Consider the following 7,140-nt stretch of genomic DNA (forward strand, 5'->3'; position numbering starts at 1 on the left):
CTAACCATTTTTGACAAAATGAATACTTGCATTTCTGCTCTACAGAAGTTTACAAATGAACTACACAAACTCCTTTACCAGTATGCTATAGAATAAAAGTCATCAGTGCTGTAGCTTACAGTAAGCACTACAGTAAACCTTACCAAGCAGCACTGATTACATCATTGTAGTCTCCAGCTTAGCAGAGATGAATAAAACCAGACACTCTCCTCTACACAAATATCTCCTGAGACTAATTTAATCTTCTAAAAGTTAAAGACGAGGTGATCTCATTAATAGAGACTTTGGTCTTTAATGAAACCAAAGTGTAACTTATGACAACCTTATAGGTTTGCAGGTCGATACTAAGCAATCAGTTCAGAGTAGCACATGCCAGGTTATCCATTGCTATTCCCATTACATGGTCCCTTATTTATCAGGTGGGGGAGACCATGGGTGGAATTTATGGATCTCTATGTGCTCTCTTCAGTATTAGTTTTAAACACAGTAAGGGAGCCACTTTGCTTAATGGAGAGGAAGGCTATTTCATACCTAGGGCTTTCTCTGAGAGAGAGAGAGACAGACAAAGAGAGAGAGATCCTAGTCCATAGAGCAGGTATTTGTGGTACCAGTGATTCAAGTGTGAGATTTCAAGTACAACAGTGTCAGTTGTTGCCTTGTCAGTCAAAAAGAGGTCACCATGCAGCAGAAGCTCAAAAGACTCCACCTTGGCTGCTCAGATTGAGTTTGCCCCACTCAGACTGAGTTTGCCCCACCTCTTTATCTCATAAATGAAGAATTCTATGTAAAGAACCTCTAAATTAGAACATCCCAATCTGAGGAATAGTGGATACAGTCTCACATGACTGCAAACACAGGAAATAAAGATCTACTAAATCATCTCAAAGCCATAGGTAACAATTTGGAAGGGGGCAGGAAAGAGGGAGTTTGAACAAGATGAAAATCAAATAACATGGATGAAAAGTTATGGCAAGCACATAACTTTCGTATCCAATGTTGTCTATTTTTGCCTGTTTCAAACATATGGGCCAAAATGCCAAGCTGTCAATTTGTGTGGTATCAAAGAAGGATGTATGGTGGAACCAAAGGTGGAATGTGACCTGGACTGAACATTCAGCTTATAGTGAGACACAAATGTGTATACAGTAGACCAAGTGGCCACAGCACATACATCATCAATGGAAAGTCATCTAGAGAAGGCCACCAAGGTAGAAACTGGCCTAGCTGAATGAGCCGTTGGTTTACCTAGTAAGTGTAAATTCTTCTGACAAACAAACAAGATACAATCTGAAAGTCATCTAGACAAATTTATATCTGCTACTGCCTTCCACCACTTTGGTTTTGAAAATGAAATGAATACTGAACATCTCTTCAGAACTGTTGTGTTCTATGAATGTAGAATCTGAGTTGTCTGTGGACACCTAGCATATGCAACAAGTATTTTTCCTTTGTTTGAATATCTGGGGAAAACACTGGCAAGTTTATGGACTGATTTAGGTTTACTTCGGACGCCACCTTAGGAATAAAGGACGCATTAGTTCTAAGAGAGACTCTATACTTGTGAAAGACTACATACAGAGATGTCACTGATATTAGGAAAATAGTTTTCGAAGTAAGGAATTTTAGATCTACCATGGCTACAAGATGAAAGGAAAACTGATTTAGAGCCTGCAGCATAATGGCGATGTCCCATGGAGAGGGGGGCTGGGTCTGTAATAGGAGGTTTCAGTAGAAAAGGTAAATTTCAAGAAAGCTTTGGAAATTTTCAGCAAGGCTATTGGAATATCTTTACACCCAAAGTGAAGATCTGAAATAGCTACCATATGGACCTTGATGGTGACAAAGCTGAAACCTTTATCAAAGAGTTCAGATAAGAATTCCAATATGGACGCAACAGGTGCTGAAAAAGGGTCAAGACCTCTACAGAATGCTCAGATATAGAATCTCTTCCATTTGCTCTGATAAATCTTTCTAGTGGATGGATTCTGAGAAGCGGAGCAACTACTGACTACCACAGGGGGAAGGCTGGCATCTCTGGCTATGCACAAAATTGGAAGAACTATGCAATTAATTTTATGGACTTCTGGTCTGGAGGAGGCAGTCTGGCTGTATGAGGCAAGTAGGTTTGGATAATGATCCAACATCTAAGGGGTATGTACTAGTAGAGGCCACAAGTAGAGGAACCACGACTGTCAGGGCTAAAAGTAAGCAATGAGGATCCTGCTGGCCTTGTATTGCCTTGCTTTCTGTATGAATTTGTTCATTATAGGCAAAGAGGGAAAGGTGTATAGGAGACCCAGAGACCAACTGTGGACCACAGCATTTGTCAGTGAATGAACCTATGTAGGGAGTAGGGCAAAATATCTGATGTAATTGTTGTTTAGATAGGATACAAAAAGGTAGCAGTACGGTTGGTCCCAGAGGTCGAAGATCATACGTGTCACTGTAAGATAGAGGGACCACTCATGTGGCATCAGGACAGTTATGCTCAGTCTGTCTGCTAGCACATTGGACAACCCTACGATGCAGTATTAGGACACTGCAAACTCTCACGGCCTCTCAACATGGAGAAAAAGAACGGGTTTCCCCCGGCTTGCTGATGTGCAACACCACAGCCATGGTGTCCGTCTGCATGGAAATCACACCCTTGGGAAGGAGATCCTGGAATGCTTGCAAAGCTAGAAGGACTGTCCTCAACTGCAAGGGATTGTTGTGAAGATTGACGTACAATGAGGAACATGTACTTTCGCCCATTCTCCCTCTGAAGTGCCCCCATCCTAGAAGGGAGGCATTCATGATTGCTATTGCTATTGGTGAGTCTGACCAGAAAGGGTGACCCTCAGTAACTGTTGGGGATGGTAACTAACAAGTGATGTGTTGCCTCCAGACCAGAGTAATATGAGTCTTTAAATGCAAAGGATGAATGGACTGAGACCACTGTACGACTAAAGTCCACTGCAGCACTCTGAGTATCTGGCTACAGGAATCATTAGAACAGAGCAGGCCATGAGGCCTAAAAGATGCAGAACTAACCTAGCTGGTAGAGATGGGTGATGTAATACTTGAACAGCTGAGAGACGTGACTGAACCATGGACTGAGGAAGACTATCTGCAGGTGACATCCTATAAACTCTAAACTCTGGGTTGGAGTCAAGTGACATTTTGGTAGATTTACACTAATGTCCAAGTCCAGTAACAATTGGAGTACCTGGTCCAGGTGAAGAAGCAGTAGATGCTCAGATTTAGTACTTAGGAGACAATATTTGAGATGCATGAAGACTTTGATCCCCAGCAGATGCAGGTACGCTGTTACCACTGCCATGATCTTGATGAACACCTTGGGGGTTGTGGTGAGATGAAAGACACTGCTCTGAATTGGTAGTGACTGGTTCCTAGGTAGAAGCAGAGAAGCCTCCTGAACTGCTTTGCTATCTTGATACGATAGCAGGTGTCCTGGAGATCTAAGGAGCGCTTCCAGTCATCCTTCCTTAGCAAAGGTAAAATGGACTGAATTGTGACCATCCAGAATTTTGCCCATTTCACAAATTGGTTTAGATGCCAGAGATTCAAAATGGGTCTGAGGTCCTTCATTTCCTGGGGTACTAAAAAAAAAACTCGAATTGACTACAGATTCTAAATAGTCTTAGAGGACAGGTTAGATGACTCTTTCAAGCAGCTCTGAAATTTCAGGGACTTGATTCTTTTTCTTGAGGTGGAAGGGAAAAGGGAACTGAATAGCCTATGGAAATTATACTTAGCACCCAAGATTCTGAAGTTACTCTATGCCAGGCTTGAGGATGTAAAGATAGGTGCCCCCCGATTGCTTCCAGAGAACAGCAGTCAGGCTACAACTCAGGAATGTTGATAGGTTCTCTCAGTAAAAGGACCACAAGAGCCCTGTTTATGCAGTCCACCTCTGCCTCTAGGGCATTATCCATTTCAGTTAATGTCCCCTACCACAGGGATGTCTATCACCTGGGGAGTTGTGGCAAGTACTCAGTGTCTTAAAGATCCACATCTTACTCCCCAGCCTCGGATTCCTACAGAAAGATTTTCTGGGGATGAAAAGTGGGCTCCCACTGCAGAGAGTCTTTCCATCCTGTTGGCTCCTGGCAAATGTGTCTTTAACCTTAGGTCCAGATAAAGTTGAGCCAGCACAGGAAGCATTCACAAAGGACAACTTAAAGACGCATCCAAGTGTAGCAGTGCATGGTAAACCTGATGCTTGTTGCTTTGGCTGTGCAATAAGCTGCGTTGAAGAGCAAGCATCTGGCCACACGAGGGTGATTGTAGGGTGGAAGGCTGGGAGTCTACCATTTTCTGAAAATCTGCAGGCAATACCCCTGAGAGGGACTTGGCGAGCTCTTTGGTTAAGTCTCTCTGGAATCTGGTTATGCGAGCGATCTTAAGGACAAAAATTGCTAATGAGTAGCTTCCCAAATCTGCCCATCTCCCTAGACTGTTAGGAGGGTGAACAGATGAACTGTTAAGATAGTTCTTTCCTAGTGGCTGCTGTTACCACCATAGCATCTATTGGTGGACCCTTACTCCACTGTTTCCTGTCCTTTGGTGCAGCTAAAATGGGATATGCCTTTTTGTGGATGGCTTCCACCACATCAGGGTCCTTCCATGCCCATTGAGCCGTAAGGTTGATAACGGGATCAACAGGTGGTACCATCTGGGACAGTGTTGGTCAAGAACCAAAGGTTTCTAAGAACAATGATGCATTAGGTGAAGGGTCCAAGGATGACCAAACCCCTCTCTGCTTCGTCAGTTTGACTATATCACCAAAAGTGACATCTTCAGAGAGGGACTGAAGGGAACCCATCCCTTCCTCTAAAGTCAATGTCTTCAGTGAATGACTGGAGAAGAGTCTGTGCACTTCTGTTTGCATGTCTGCTTTCTGTGAACACCTTCTGAGAGAACAAATGGTTCTGAAGCAGAAGGGCTAACTGACAAAGCAGATCTCCAAAGCCCTTGGGACCCAATGTCCTTGACTGACAAGATGTGGATGAGAGGAAGCAGACCCAGGTTTGGGTGGAGCCATACTGGCTGGAGACTCCTCTTTGGAGCTTACCAAAACCCTTTCAAAAGCATTGAAGGCCAAAGACACCATCAGCACAGAGGATACTCTCTGATCGGAGGAATGGCGTGAACTCTCAGCACCAATGACTTCTGACCAAAAAAACAATCTTTAATTCAAACTATTTAAATCCAAAGCCCCAAGAAGGAGGGATGGCTGAGAATCTTGGTGCCACCTCCCTCAACTGAGTTTCCTCTCAATCCGATGCCATCACTGTCAAAAGAAAGAGAAACAATCAGAGCTGAAGTTGTCAGCAGTTCTAGTGCTGACAAAGGTGCTCTGGTTCCAGTCAGATCCAATAACACCAGACCTGAAGGATGGATCAGTATAGATTCAGGAACCAGAGAGATACAATGGCCAGTCTCAGTACCTTCCCAAGGAGAGTACCAGGATAACCCTAAACTGGATTTGCATCCTCAAAATCTTCCTCATCATCCTGCTGACATCTAGCTCTGTGAGACATTCAAGATGAACAAGTAGATGATGGTGGTCTGGAGTATCATCTCCTGAAAAAAGGGAAATGCAATCTGGGACTCACTGGTCCAAGGGGGTATCTAGCGCTTTAACGAAGAGATTGGAGCCATTGGATCCGATCTTTGAGCACTTTCGCATTGGACCTGAGCAAAGCTGTCAGCTCCAGAAAGTGCAGTCTTGACTACAGATGTACCCTTCTTTCTCACTTTCATACTTATCCACATCCTTCTCTTTTTATAGCTGTTTGTCCTTAGATTTAGGCCAGTCTTGTTTCTTGAAAGGGTATGCAGAAAAACTCGACTGTCTGTGTTGAAAGGAGCCCCTTAAAAACTAGCTTGTCCATTCTGATCTGAAGGGACCTGACACTAAAGGCAGCACAAGACTGGCAGTCAACATCCAAATGTGCAGTGCCCAAGCAATATACACAGTTAAGCGTCGGTCCTGGGATGAGAGTTTGGCCCACACTCCGAACACTTTGAATCCGAAGGATTTAGACATGACGACAGTGGAAAAAACCTTGAAAAAAAGAATGAAGATTATCCCAAAATACAGTTCTACTCACAAAACTAATACCAATAATGATTTGATATATATATATATCTATATATATATATATATATATATATATATATATATATATATATATATATATATATATATATATATATATATATATATGTGTGTGTGTGTGTGTCTGTGTATGTACAGATATATAGATTTAGAAATATATAAACAGTATATATGAGTACATAAACATATGTATAGACACACATATTATATCTATATATAGGTCTACTACTTTTTACCGGAAAAACACATTACTAAAAATAAAATCGCTGAGATGACATCACTGAATGTGCAGTTCAACAAAAGCTGAGAAAACCAAAAGTCATTACATCGAACAACTGCAGATGTTACAGTCTACTCTTGAAACCATAGAGAAGAACAGCTACAGTGTTTTTGTCTTTAAGGAATTGTCAGCTGTGGATGTTCCAGAGCACTCGGGGCTTCTGAATACAGATCGCAGTACAGTGAAGATTGGTAAATTTACCCCCCTCCAGTGTGAACTCAGAGTTGGTATATATAAATTTGCAGGGGATGCAGCAGGCTTGCCCTCCTGCAAGAATTTAAAAACAGCTAAGTCTCTTAGTTGAAGTGCTGTATAATGTATGCAGTTGATTGTTCGATATGACTTTCGGTTTTCTCAGCTTTTGTTGAACTGCACACATTCGGTGATGTCTCAGCAATTTCATTTTCGGTAATATATATATGGGTGGGTCCATATGAGAAGGTCGACAAGTCATAACATCGACATTACCACGTTTGACACGAAATGAACGACAAGTCAGATAAACGACAGTTGAAATTACCGACTTTCACTTCTTCGACAAGGAAATGTTTACGAAGGACATCCTTGTGTGAACTGCACACCACTTTTAAACTGAGTACATTATAGCACTTACAAACGGTTGCTTTTTAATTTGTAATGCTTACTTCATGTCCTGGTGAGTTACCGTTTGTAGGAAGTGTTTTGTGTTTACGTTATACGGCGAAGTGCTAACATAACCATACTGCATTGCATA

The 7,140-nt window shown here is 42.2% G+C and overlaps 1 protein-coding gene across 1 annotated transcript in view; it reads right to left on the reverse strand.

Annotated features, from left to right (window-relative positions):
- Positions 1-7,140, reverse strand: part of NCAPD3 (non-SMC condensin II complex subunit D3) — a gene marked incomplete in the record, with an annotated part of 2,635,837 nt that overhangs the window by 1,333,213 nt on the left and 1,295,484 nt on the right.

This window comes from Protopterus annectens, chromosome 8.part0 (genome assembly GCF_019279795.1).
Source record: "Protopterus annectens isolate FY-2018-M chromosome 8.part0, PAN1.0, whole genome shotgun sequence".
Taxonomy (NCBI): domain Eukaryota; kingdom Metazoa; phylum Chordata; order Ceratodontiformes; family Protopteridae; genus Protopterus; species Protopterus annectens.